The sequence below is a fragment of the Camelus bactrianus genome, chromosome 22 (genome assembly GCF_048773025.1).
Source record: "Camelus bactrianus isolate YW-2024 breed Bactrian camel chromosome 22, ASM4877302v1, whole genome shotgun sequence".
NCBI lineage: Eukaryota > Metazoa > Chordata > Mammalia > Artiodactyla > Camelidae > Camelus > Camelus bactrianus.
Genome location: NC_133560.1, coordinates 25,536,471 through 25,549,598, shown reverse-complemented (window position 1 = coordinate 25,549,598; position 13,128 = coordinate 25,536,471). Strand labels below are relative to the sequence as shown.

The following is a 13,128-nucleotide window of genomic DNA, read 5'->3' as shown; positions in this document are numbered from 1 at the left end:
ACCATTTCCCTCTGGCTGGCTATGCTCCAGTCCCAGCATGCCTGAGGGGCCCTTTCCTTGACAAATATTTGGAACATCTCCCCCAGGCCCAAAAGAGATCAGTACATTTTTTACATACACTTTTAAGATTAATATAATGCCATATGTCTGATATAGAGACTCAAATAAAAGAAAAGTACTTAATGACAAAATGTGATGTGTTTCATGTCCCAGAAAGGCAAATCGATAGAGGCAGGAAGTGGATCAGTGGTTGCCCCGGGGGTGGGAAAGAAAGTGGGGGAGCTTTCTGGGGTGATGGAAATGTTCTAAAACTGCACTGCAGTAATGTTTACTAACACTTACTATAAATTTACTAAAAACCCACAGCATTTGAAATGAGTGAATTTCCTAGCACGTAAATGATCCCTCAATAAAACTGTTTTATCGTTTAAAAAATCCTATGTACTTCACTGTGGAAATACTCAGGCACTGCCTGCACTGACCTACACTAACATGCCTACAGTCACGCAAAGTGGGAAGACCGGAAGCCACCCTGGACCACTAAGCAAGGAAAGCAAAAGAGCGGGGGTCCAGGTGGGCACAGAAGTAGAAGAGGCATTTTCAGAGATCACTAACGCCATGCAAAGGATTCTTCATTGTTTTGTGTAAAATGGAGAAAGGTTCTAGACTCAGGGAATTTTAAACAAGGTTTGCACCCAGATAAATGTTTAGATTATGTGGTATTTGTGCAGAACTTGGGCAGGTGCGTCTCGCAGAGGCAAGCATCCTTGGTGCTATCTTGCTCCCCAGTACTGTGACAACCAGTGTTTCACGGGCCCCCCTGTGTCTGGAACCTCTGATGGGGACTCTGAGGAGCCCCAGAGGAGGTTGCTGGTCCTCAGTATGGGCTGGGAGCCAGAACCCCTGAGAACCAGTTATCCCAATGGGCGGATAAGGGAGGAGGCGCACCCTCACCACACATCACACACTAGGGGATGCGAGCCCCACTGGCCTTTGGGCGCTCCCACCACACTTATACAGCACCTCCTCTGGCTGGGCACGAGGACGTAGTGGTGACCACACGCACAGTAGGCTGGCCTGCAAGATGAGGAGCCCTCCACAGGCTGCATGGCTCTGGAGGTCCCATGGGAGCATGGCTAGTAAACAGAGTAGACAGGACCCAGGATGGGTGGCAGTGAGCAGAGAAGGCAGTCAGGAGGCAACCGTGCTGGTCAAGGCAAGTGACAACAGGGGCTGGATTGGGGGATGGCAGGCACAGAGGGCAGTCAACAGACATTGGACAGAGTCAAGAGGAGTTTCAGAGCCAGCCGGCCATGATGAGGGGACAGGTCGCATGGAGAACCTCAGAGGAAGGGAAGGGCCAAAACAGAGGGAAGAATGCTGCAAGGCACATACACGAGCCCCCGTGGGGTGAAGCCCGCTGCCCCTGGCAGCAGTCAACCTTCCACACCTCGGGTGCTACCCACAGGGCCACGTTCCTGATGATGACAAAGCACCCAGAGGCCACAATGGCCCTGCTCAGAGCACTTCCCACCCACTTCACATAGCACAACATACCCTGAGTGTGACTCCCATTCTCCCATTTGGCAGATAAGGAGATTGAGGAGCAGGGAGGATTCGTGACCTGGCCAAGGTCACGAGCCTGTCCTACTCAAGTACCACTCACATCTATTGAGCACGTGGAAGGTGCTGGGGAGACAAGCACAGAAATCCTGACGGGGACCACATGAGACAGGGGGGTGGGGGCCAAAGGAGACACACTCTGGGGGTAAGAGGGCTTGGGGGCCAGATGGTCAGAGAAGGCCTCTCTGAGAAGGGAAAACAAAGGACCTTTATGTAATTGGGTGCGGAGTGGGCAGGGCTGGGAAACAGCAAGGGGCCACGTGCAGGTCACCAGACCCCGAAGTCAGCTTTTCACCACCGCCCCTTCACAGCGCACGCAGCAGCCCTGCAGAACACCTGGAGCACAGGTGGCCTTGGTCCTGGCTCCCTGGGGCCCTTGGCCACCTGGCTCACAGGCAGAGACCCAGGAGGCAGGGACAGGAGACAACTGTGCATCAGAGATGAGGCAGTTCAGAAACCATGGGCGCCGGTCTCCGGCACTGAATCACCAACAGCAGCATTGACCGTGTGCAGGCCCTTCCCAAGAATCTCCCACTCCACCTCTTCCATGTGAGTGGAATGTTTGTCAACGACCAAACAAGACAGGAGCAGTGTGGAAGTAGAATCCCCAGGGTCCCACCGACGTGGCTCCTCCTCGCTGCTGTGCGTCATCAGAGACTCCCTTTCCTTGCTGACCCACTCTCCACTGCAAGGACGGACCACAGTTTGTTCATCTGCTTACTAACTGATGGGGTTTGGGAGTCTTCCCTGTTGGGGAACAAATAAAGCTGCTATGAACATTTGCATGCATGCCTTTGGTTGACATACGCCCTTGTTTCTCTTGCTGAGTCATAAGGTAGACCTGACCTTGATCAGGCAAAACTCGTCTCTGTTGATAGGTATCAGAGCAGTTGGTTCCCTCTGGGGGAACAGAAGAATTTTCTGGCATGAAGACAAGGCCCTCTATCTTGATCTGACCAGTACACACATTTATTTCAAAAATGAAGGTATACACTTAAGATTAGGACAATGTACCATATCTAAATTAAATCTCAAGAAGGTCACAAGTACAAACAAGTCCAGGAAGAAATGTACATGAAGACTCAGATACACAAGCAGAGAGAGAAGACGCCGTTAAAATTTTCCCAAGGGGGAAGGACATAGCTCAGTGGTAGAGTGTGTGCCTAGCATGCACGAGGTCCTAGGTTCAATCCCCAGTACCTCCATTAAAATAAATACATAAATAAAATAAAACCCAGTTACCTCCCTCTTCCCCTAGCCCCTCCCCCCAAAAAAAGAAAAGAAAAGAAAATTTGCCCATGGAAACAGCACAATCCTGCTAGTTTCCCGGTAAGAAGAAAAGTTCAGATCCAAAGAACTTTAAAGCCCCTGGGGGAGACTTAACTAAATAAATGATGGCCCATCTACGTCACTGTGCAGCCACACACACAAAAATGCTCTTTATCTCCTGACACAGAACGGAACTTCCTTCTGGGTGTACTTAGTGATGAAAACAAAAGGTGCAGAAGAGCGTGTGTCTGTGTTTTGCAACTGAAGAAAATAAAAAGCCTCAAAACAGAGCCCAGGGAGGCTGGGGCCCGCTGGGAGGGAGAGTCATTGCGTGTCCCGGAACATCTTTGAATTCTGCATCATCCACATGGATTACTGACTCCAAAAAAATCATTTGTTTTAGAGTAGCTAACAGTTGTTGAGAGTTCCCTGTATGCCAGGCAGAAAGCTGAGATCTTTCTGTGGATTTAACCCATTTAATTATGACAAGATCCAAAGAGGTGGGTCTGTGAGCTCCATTTTATGGATGTAACCAGGCCCAGAGGTTGGGCACCTGCCCAGTCACTCAAGTCCAGGAGTGGCAGGGGTGTGGACTGAAAACCAAGGGTCTGAGCCTCTGACCACCAGGCCCACTGGCCTCTGGGCCTGTCTGTCCGCTGTGGAAGCCGCAGGCATCTCCCTGGCCAGGACCACGCTTTCCGCCACTGGCGTTGGCACGTGCTGTCCTATGACTGCTCTGGGTGTGTGTGGGGGCCCAGGCCCCGTAAGCACATTGGTGACACCACAGACAACAGACAAGGAGAGCCTCAGAAGAACACGAGGGCCAGCGTGATGCCCAAGAGAACTCCAAAAGCTCTGGGCCCTCGCAGGGGAAAGTGGCTTTCTGGGGCTGGGATGCGGTGGCAAGTGGGACCTTGCACACCAGGCCTGGGAGTGCCAGGAGCCCTGGGATTCGCCCAATTGTGTTTCCAGAAGCTCCCAGACTGTTGAGTAAAAAGAGCAGCACCACCTACCCTTGGTCTGGACAGCAGCCCCCCCCAGAAATCTCTGAGGGGTTCAGTGAGGAGGGGACTGTCCAGCTGTGCCACCCAAAGGGCTTCCTGGCATACGGCAGCAGAAATACTCTTGGGGCTTTCCTGGCGTGGATGTTGGAAAGAAACTGCCTCCCCTAGACAGCTCTGCCCAGACACAGAGTGTCTACTTATCTGGAGGCAACTTTCAAGCCTCAGTCATCTACTTCCTCCTCCTCCACCCCACCCACACTCCCCAAGTCACCAAGTCCCTCCCTCTGACTCAAGGTGCCCAACTCCTTCCTCTCTCTTCCCTGCTGCCACAAGGGCCACTGTGCACCCAGGCTGCCCTGAATACTGTGTGCCCTTGGGCCAACTTCCCTACCTCTCTGATCTGCGTTTCCCAGTCAGTAATGGGGAAACTCCTCCCACCTCAGAGCGCAGCTGGGTACCAGACAAACAGGAACCCTAGGACTCCCCGCTGCTCTGGCTTGAATGACACCTCTCTAGGGAGATTTCTTCCACTCTCATTCACATCTCCAACCCCTCATATCTCCCTCCTGCACCTCATTTTTCTCCAAAGCACTAACCCTCTAAATGTTACCTACCTGCCCCTTTCTGCCCCTCCCCGTCATGTCAGCTCCCCAGAACAGGATCTGGGGTTTATTCTGCTCCCTGACACACAGTAGGTGCTCAATAAGTGTTAACTATGATAATTTCTGCTCAATTTCTGGTCTCTAATCCATTGGGCCCAGGCCTGGCCCCGGGCCTCTGACCCATCCTCCTCCCAAGTTATATGTGTTTATCCTCCTAAAACAGAGACCAGGGCCTCCAAGCCTTCCTAATGCAGAGGCCACATGCCCAATTCCAGGACTGGCAGGGTCCCCCCCGCCCATACCATGAACCCCAGTGCTGTCCCATCCCTAGCTGCCGCCCCCAACCTCAGCCTCTGGATCTCCCTTGCACTTCTGGCCTCCAAGCCTTTGCAAGGGCTGTTCCCTCTGCCAGTAAACCCTCCCCTCAGGCTCTGCCCTCCTACCTGCGGGCAGATGTGGTGGACTGCACCCCGCCCTCCTAAATGTAAGCCCCTTCCCACTCCCACCAACGTGGCCTCCAGTGGAGGTCTAGTCCTGTGACAGGACTTTACCCGGACTGGTCACCCCTGGCTCCCCAGCACCTAGAACAGTGCCTGCCATACAGCAGGTGCTCATTAACTATTTGTACGAGGGACAGGAGGAGGAATGTGGACTCTGGAGCCAGACAGCCTGGACTCAAAGCCCAGATCTGCTCCCACCCTGGGCAGGTCTCTGTCCTCTATGGGAACTAGATCGGCCATCTGTGGGACAGGATGCCACCCATCCACCAGGATGCGTGACCTGGCATGAGTCACTCCATACTCTTGGAGCCTCAGTCTCCAGGCTTAACATGGGCCACCTCCCCCTAGAAGGTGATGAGGGCTCTGGGAAAGGCAGCAGGGGCAGGGAGGGAAGGGCCTGGCAGGAGGCAGCACCATGGGCCAGTCAGAACTGCAGGCTGTTTGTTTACTGTCTTCTGAGCAGAGCACAAAGCCTCTCCAGGAACCCTTTGACTTCCAGCCCCCAGGAGGGTGGAGAATGCAGGAACAAAGGAGATCAAAACCCCAGGAGAGGGGAAACATACAGATAGGCCAGCAGAGGACAAGTCAGCCACCCTCACTGGAGCAGCCTGAGGGCAGAAGGCAAGGCAAGCACCCTTGATTGGGATGCCTTCCTCATCATCACAGACTCGAGGGCTCACCTAAAGCCTTGGTGTGGCTGGAAGACCTCCAGCCACAGGAAGAGCCCCTGGGCCAGAGCCCCACGCCCAGCCTGCTCTCTCAGGCTCTGACAAGAACCCATAAAGGGAACAGTGGCCGCCTGCCCAGCCCAGCTCCAACCCCATCTTGGGTAACATCTCGGCAAACCCGGTAACCCCCAAACACCTGGGCGGCCTTTGTAGTTTTGCTAAAACAGAAATAGAGGTAGTCACTCAGTCTCCAGGGCCTCAACATTCAGCCTGTGCACACTCCATCGGTCCTAGCCCCAGTCCTGCTTCTTTATCCTCTCCCCTTCTCAACACCATCCAACAGTAACCATTGGTAGCCCAGAGCCCAGCCTGCACTCAGTGTCCCTAGGCAGGTGCCGCTGTGTCCTTGTGGTCACCCCAAGGGCCAGGCAGGGTGGTTACGCCCTGACTCAGACCACAGACCAGGGGATCCTCCTGCCTCTCACCCCCAACCCTGCTCAGCAAGTCCTGCTGGGTCCACCTCCACGCAGCCTGAACAGGCCCATTTCTCTCCACGTCCAAGGCCTTGGGCCTGGCCCACCAGCACTTGCCTGGACCAGCACAATGGATGCCTATGGACACCAAGTCAGGGCATGGTCCCCTCTGTTCAGAGCCCTCCCAGGCTCCTATCTCACTCAGGTTAAAAGCTCAAGTCCTCCCTGCAGCCCACACAGCCCTCCCCACATGATCTTCCCAGTCACCTCTCTGCCCTCTCCTCCCCCTACTCTCCCCTCGCTCACTTAGTTCCTGCCACACTGGCCTTCTCCACGTTCCCCAAACACACCAGGCATGGTTCTGCCTCAGGACCTTTGCACTGGCTGCTCCCTGGACCTGGAACCCTCTCCCTGCAGCATTCACAAGGCCAGCTGGCAACTCCTGGTCAAATGGTCTCCTCCCCATCCCCACCCCTGATGTGGAGCTGCTCCCTCTCCATCATACACCGTCCTGCTCAGCTCTCTTCTCATCACTGCCATCTTCTAGTGGTCTGCCCCTTCCCACCCAGCTAGCCATTAGAGTGGCAGCCTCACTGGGACTGGCGGGTTCTCAGGTCTCTCCCCAGATCCCAACACAGAGCTAGTCATGAAGCAGGTGTTCAATACTTGCAGGATGAAGGACCGAACCTGCCATTGTACAGATGAGGCAACTGAGGACAATGGGACAGGTCATGGGCACCTCACTGCCTTTCACAATCTCACACCGGGGTGACACCCTTCACAAAATCCCCAGCAGGCGCTTCCCTGCTCAGGAATCCTGCAGGTTACAGAGCCAGCCCCGCCCTGGGCACTCAGCCAGAGTGTCACCTGCTCCATGGTCTCATATGGCAACCAGGCCAGGAGCAAAAGCAGGAAGTGGCCCTGGGCACCTGGCAGCCCTGACTCTGGGCCTCTCAGACCCAGGCTGGAATCCAGGGGCTGCCATTTCCTTTCTGGACACTCTGTGCAGGTCAGGTCACATCTTTTTGTCTCAGTTTCCTCATCTGTTAAATGAGGACAATGTCACCTGCCTTATAAGGTAGTTTGAAGGGTTTAGAAAAGTTCTTACCATGGTGCCCAAAAGAGACCACCTGCCCCAGACAATCAAAGGAAAACTAGACACAATATGAATCAGATCACATCCCTCCTCTGATCCAAAGTGCTCCCCGTGACCTCCGAGACCCTGAGTAATCACCCTATTACCTCCCTGCCCTCACTCCCACCTCTATCTTGCTCACGACCTTCGGCCACACTGGTGGTTAAGGTACAGCTAGCAGGCCAAACTTACTCCTGCCTCAGGGCCTTTGCACATGCTCAATCCTTTTCTGCCTGGAATGACCGTCTCCTCTGAGCCTTTCCACAATCCCGGCTTCCTTTGGTCACTCAAGTCTCAACTCACCTCCTCTCAGAGGCCTGACTGTCCTCTACTGACCCTCCCTGCCCCATGTCACCCGGGCTTCACTCTCCTGAGTGAGTTTGCAAGGACGGCCACTCCCTGAGGCAGTGCTTTTCAGAGTGAAACTGGTTAACCACCTAGAGGTCCATCAGCAGGGAACTGGCTAATCAACCTTGGAACTGGCCCAGGGAGCAATCCAGGCTAAAGCGCTGATAGCAAAGTGTGACATGCAGAACACTGCGTGTCCTCCAATTTTTATTCCCTGCCTTTGTGGGGACAGTAAGTTTGGAGGTGACACCCTGAGTCCTTCACAGAGGTTGTCTATGGAGTGAGTCTGGGAAACTTTCTGTTCTATAATCTCCAATGCGATATGGATTTTGGTCTTTTAAATTTTTTCAAATAACTTTTATAACATGCAAGTATTAATTTGTAACTTTTCGGTTGTACCAAGGCCCCAAAGCAACTGGTCAGCCAGTCTGCATTTCCAAAGGTGATAGGGAAACCACCAGTATTTTGGGAGCCGAGCTCTCAACCCCACCCTCCTGGGGGCTCCACAGAAACCACCCATGGCTCTGCTATGTGACCTTGGCAGCAAGGTCACTGACATCCTGGGCCCGGTGTCCTCATCTGTGAAACCAGATGTGGTGGGAGCAGGTGGAGACAGTGCAGGTGCCAGGGAGGTAGTGAGCGCTCACCGCGTCTCTATAGCCAGTGAATGGTGGTCAGCCCCACGTGTATTTCTAGCTTTTCGTATGTGATCGCCCAGAGGGGCCCAACTGAACCTGGGCGCAGGATGCTCGTAAATACATAGAAAGGAAAGCCAGGCAGGGCACCGCCCTATTCTCAGCATTCCAGAACCATCCTCCTTGCAGGATTCCTTCCAAGCAAGAGTGTGGGCATTGGCCTCCGGGAACAAGTGCATCTCTCCCCTCCTTCCCAGAGCCTCTCTCAGCACGATGGGGTGTCAGGCTATGAGGAACTGTCAAAGCAGACAGGGGCACAGGGGCACACAAGACAGGACGGCCTTCCTGCCTTTCCCGGGGTCATCTCTTTCCCATCCCCGAAGCCCATCTCTTAGCAAATCCTGTCGCTACCGTCATCATAACCAGATACATCCCCTTCTACCCTACTCAGTCCCAACACGCTTAGTCTAAGTTCCCTCAGTCACAGCCACACTCCCCCACCCCCATCTCCCTGCTCCTGCCCCATGTGTTCTCAGCCCAGCAGCCAGGGAGAGCTTTCCAAACCAGAAGTCAGATCCCGCTGCACAAGTGCTTAAGGCCCACCTGTAGCTTCCAGCACACTTGGGTCAAGGTCAGCGTCCTCCTGGCAGCCCACAAGGCCCTGCCTGCAACAGCAGCCTGTCACACTCTGCCATTCCCTGCTGGCTCCCTCCACAAGCCCCTGCTGGCTGATGCCTCCACCTGGGCTCCTCTGCCACCAGACACCCCTGCAGTGTCCTCTACTCTGCCTTTGGACACTGGATGGATGGCCACCTTGTGAGAGGTGACCACCACCTCAGGCTGGGCTCTGTGCTCTCTTCATGCTTCCTTCCTGCTTACTGGTCTCTTCCTAGGCCATAAGCTCTACGGAGACAGGAATTCCTGTCTGCTTTGTTCACTGCCGATGTCTGGCACACAGCAGGTGCTCAACAAATGATTGCTGAGGAGTGAACAGCAAGAGCGGCTGGCATTCCCGGGGTACACATGACACACAAGTGCTGCACTGAGCTCTGTGCATGCAAGTCCCACATCACTCACGGCATGCTTACCAACCCCATTTGTCAGCTGGGGAAACCGAGGCGAGAGAGGTTAGGTTACCCGAACCTAAGTCACACCCCTTCCCCAACCAGCAAGGCACCAATCCATCAATTGGCCTTGTTCCTGTCCCTACTACCGGGCACCATCCCAGTTTACCACACTATATATCCGGGAATGAAGACAGAAAGGAGCCCGTGAATGCTGAAGGCAGGATGGCTGGTTGTGGCTGGTGAGCTGACCACGATGGCAGAGAACACAGAGTCTGCAGCCGGACAGCTCAGCCACAGCCTTGCTGTGTGACCTGGATAAGGGTTGTCACTTCCTCTGACCGCAGTTTCTCCTGGGGTCATAACAGTGCCTACCCCATCAGGTCACTGGCAGGACGAGAAAAACAAGTCACATGAAGCCCAGTGCCCGGCACGTACAGTGCACGAGGGTGGTGAGCCTGGTGGGAGCTGTCTCCCCCGGCTCCACAGACCCTTCTCCTTGGCAAGATGATTCTAAATCCACTCCCTCTCCAACACAGCTACCCCTTCCAGGGGTCAGCCCTGGGCCTAGCAGGCACACAAGCCCGTGGACCCCCAAGGCTCTGTCAAGAGGTGAAAAATAGAAACAACCTAAAAGCTCACGCAAGAGAGTGACTGGATTTAGTGGGACCAAGGAATACTACATAGCCATAAAGAAAGCAAAGGGCTAGGGAAATACAGCCAAATCAACAATACTAGCTGGAGATGCCAAAACCCTACCTTCAATAATGAATAGAACACTGGACAAAAGATCAACAAGGAAGCAGAAATCGGGAACAATACCATAAACCAACAAGACCTAACAGACAGGTACAGAGCACTCCACCCAGCAAGAGCAGAATACACAGTCTTATCAAGGGCACACGGAACACTTCCCGGGATAGGCCATATTTGAGGTCATAAAACAAGACCAAATAATTGTGGAAGGGTGGAATTAAATCATACAAAGTATGTTCTCTGATCACAATGGAAGGGAGTGAGAAATCAGTAACCGCAGGTATGGAGATAAAGGGAACCCTTCTACATTGCTGGTGGGAATATATATTGGTGCAGCCACTATGGAGGACAGTATAGAGGTTCCTTAAAAAAACTAAAAATAGAGTTGCCATATATCCCACTCCTGGGCATATAACTGGAAAAGATGAAAACGCTAATTTGAAAAGATACATGCATCCCAATGTTCATAGCAGCACTGTTCACAATAGCCAAGACATGGAAGCAACCTAAATGTTCATCAACAGATGGTTGGATAAAGAAAATATGGTGCATATATACACAATGGAATACTACTCAGCCATAGAAAAGAATGAAATAATGCCACAACATGGATGGACCTAGAGATTATCATACTAAGTGAAGTAAATTAGAAAAAGACAAATACCATATATCACTAATATGCGGAATCTAAAATAAAGAATACAAATGAACTTATTTACAAAACAGAAACAGACTCACAGACAGAAAACAAACTAAAGGAGAGAGAGAGGCAGGGATAGATTAGGTTTGGGATTAGCAGACACAAACTGCTATATATAAAATAGATAAACAAGGTCCTACTTATATAGCACAGGGAACTATACTCAGTATCTTTTAATAAACTATAATAAAAAGAATATATCTGTCTGTTTAACAATCATTTTGCTGTACATCTGAAATTAACAGAACATTGTAAATCAACTATACTTCAGTAAGAAAAAAAAGAAAGGAGGGAAGGAAGGAATCAGTAACAGAAGGAAAGTTTGGGAAATTCACAAGTATTTGCAAATTAAACAACACATTCCTAAATAATCAATGAGTCAAAGAAGAAATCACCAGGGGAATTAGAAAATACTTTGAGATGAATGAAATGAAAGCGTAATATACCAAGTGGTATAGGATACAGCGGAAGCAGTACACAGAGGGAAATTTATAGATGTCAGCACCTATCTTAAAGAAGAAGATTGAGGTTTTTATATATCAATTATACCTCAATAAAGCTTTATAAAATTTTTTAAATTAAAAATAATTTTAAATTTTTTCTAAAAGAAGAAGAAGGATTTCAAATCAAAAATTAATCTTCCACTTAAGAATCTGAAAAAAGAAAAGCAAACCAAACCCAAAGTGAACAGAAAGAAAATAAACACTAGAGAGGAAATAAAAGAAATAGAGAGAATAGAAAAATAGAGAGTCAGTAAGACCAAAGTTGGTTCTTTGAAAAGATTCACAAAACTGACAAACTTAGCTACATTAACTAAGGAAAAAAGAGAGAAGATTCAAACTACTAAAATCAGGAATAAGAAGAGGGGATGTTACTGTCAACCTTTCATAAATAAAAAGGATTATAAAGAAATACTATGTCAACAAATTAAATAACCTAGATGAAACGGACAAATTTCTAGAGACACAAACTACTGAACTGACTCAAAAAAAAAAATAGAAATATGAATTGACCTATGACAAGAGATTGAATTTCTGCTCAAAAACTTTCCCACAAAGAAAAGCCTGGCCCAAATGGCTTCACTGGTGAGTTCTAACAAACAGGTAAAGAATTAATACTGATCTTTCAGAACCTTGTCCCCCAAACAGGAACATTTCCTAACTCATTCTGAGGCCAGTATTACCCTGATACCAAAGCTAGACAACAACATCACAAGAAAACAACAAACTGGTACCTCTTATGAATAAAGACGCACACACACAAAATCCACAACAAAATAGTAGTAAACAGAATCCAGTAACATAAAAAAGGATTATGTGTTATAGTCAAATGAGATTTATTCCAAGAATGGTGGTTCAAAAATGGGAAAATCAGTCAAAACGATGCACCACATTAACAGAGTAAATGACAAAACTGTATGATTGTCTCAACAGATGTAGAAAAGGCACCTGACAAAATCCAACACGCTTTCATGATAAAAACACTCAACAAACTAGGAATAGAAGAGAACCTTCTCACCTTGATAAAGGGCATCTAGACAAAACCCACAGCTAACCTCACACCTATTGGTGAAACGCTGAAAGGTCTCCCTCTAAGATCAGGAGCAAGACGAGGATGTCCACCCTCACCTCTGTTCGACATGGTACTAGGGGCCTCGCCAGAGAAGGCAGGCAGAAAAAGAAGCAAAGCTATCCCATGCAAGAAGGAAAACCATTCACAGATGACGTGATCGTGTCTACAGAAAATGCTAGGGAATCTCAAAATTAAAAAATAAAAAAATTAGAGATAACAAATGAGTTCAGCAAGGTTGCAGGATACAAGATCCATAAACAAAAATCAGTTATAGTATTACACACCAGCAGTGAACAATCTAAAAATGAAATTAAGGGAGAAATTCCACTTACAGTATCATCAAAAAGAATAAAACCCTTAGGAACAAATTTAACAAAAGGAGCACAAAACTTTTACACTGAAAACTAAAAGACATTGTTGAAAGAAATTAAAACCCTAAATAAATGAACACATCTTATGTTCACAGATTGGAAGACTTAATACTGTTAAGATGACAATATTCCCCAAACTGATCTAGAGACTCAATGCAATCCTCCTCAAAATCCCAACAGCATTTTCTGCAGTAATGAATAAGTTGATCCTAAAATTCAGATGGAAATGCAGGGGACTCAGAACAGCCAAAACAAGCCTGAAAAAGAACAAAGCTGGAAAACTCACACTTCCCAATTTCGAAACTTACTACAGGCACAGAAATGAAGACTGTGCGGTACTGGCATTAGGGTAGACATAAAACATCAATGGGACAGATTTGAAAGTCCAGAAACATACTCTTGCATTTA

At 49.7% G+C, this 13,128-nt stretch overlaps 1 protein-coding gene across 11 annotated transcripts in view; it reads right to left on the bottom strand.

Moving 5' to 3' along the window:
• Positions 1–13,128, bottom strand: part of DNM2 (dynamin 2) — an 82,576-nt gene that overhangs the window by 54,039 nt on the left and 15,409 nt on the right. The window lies entirely within an intron of this gene.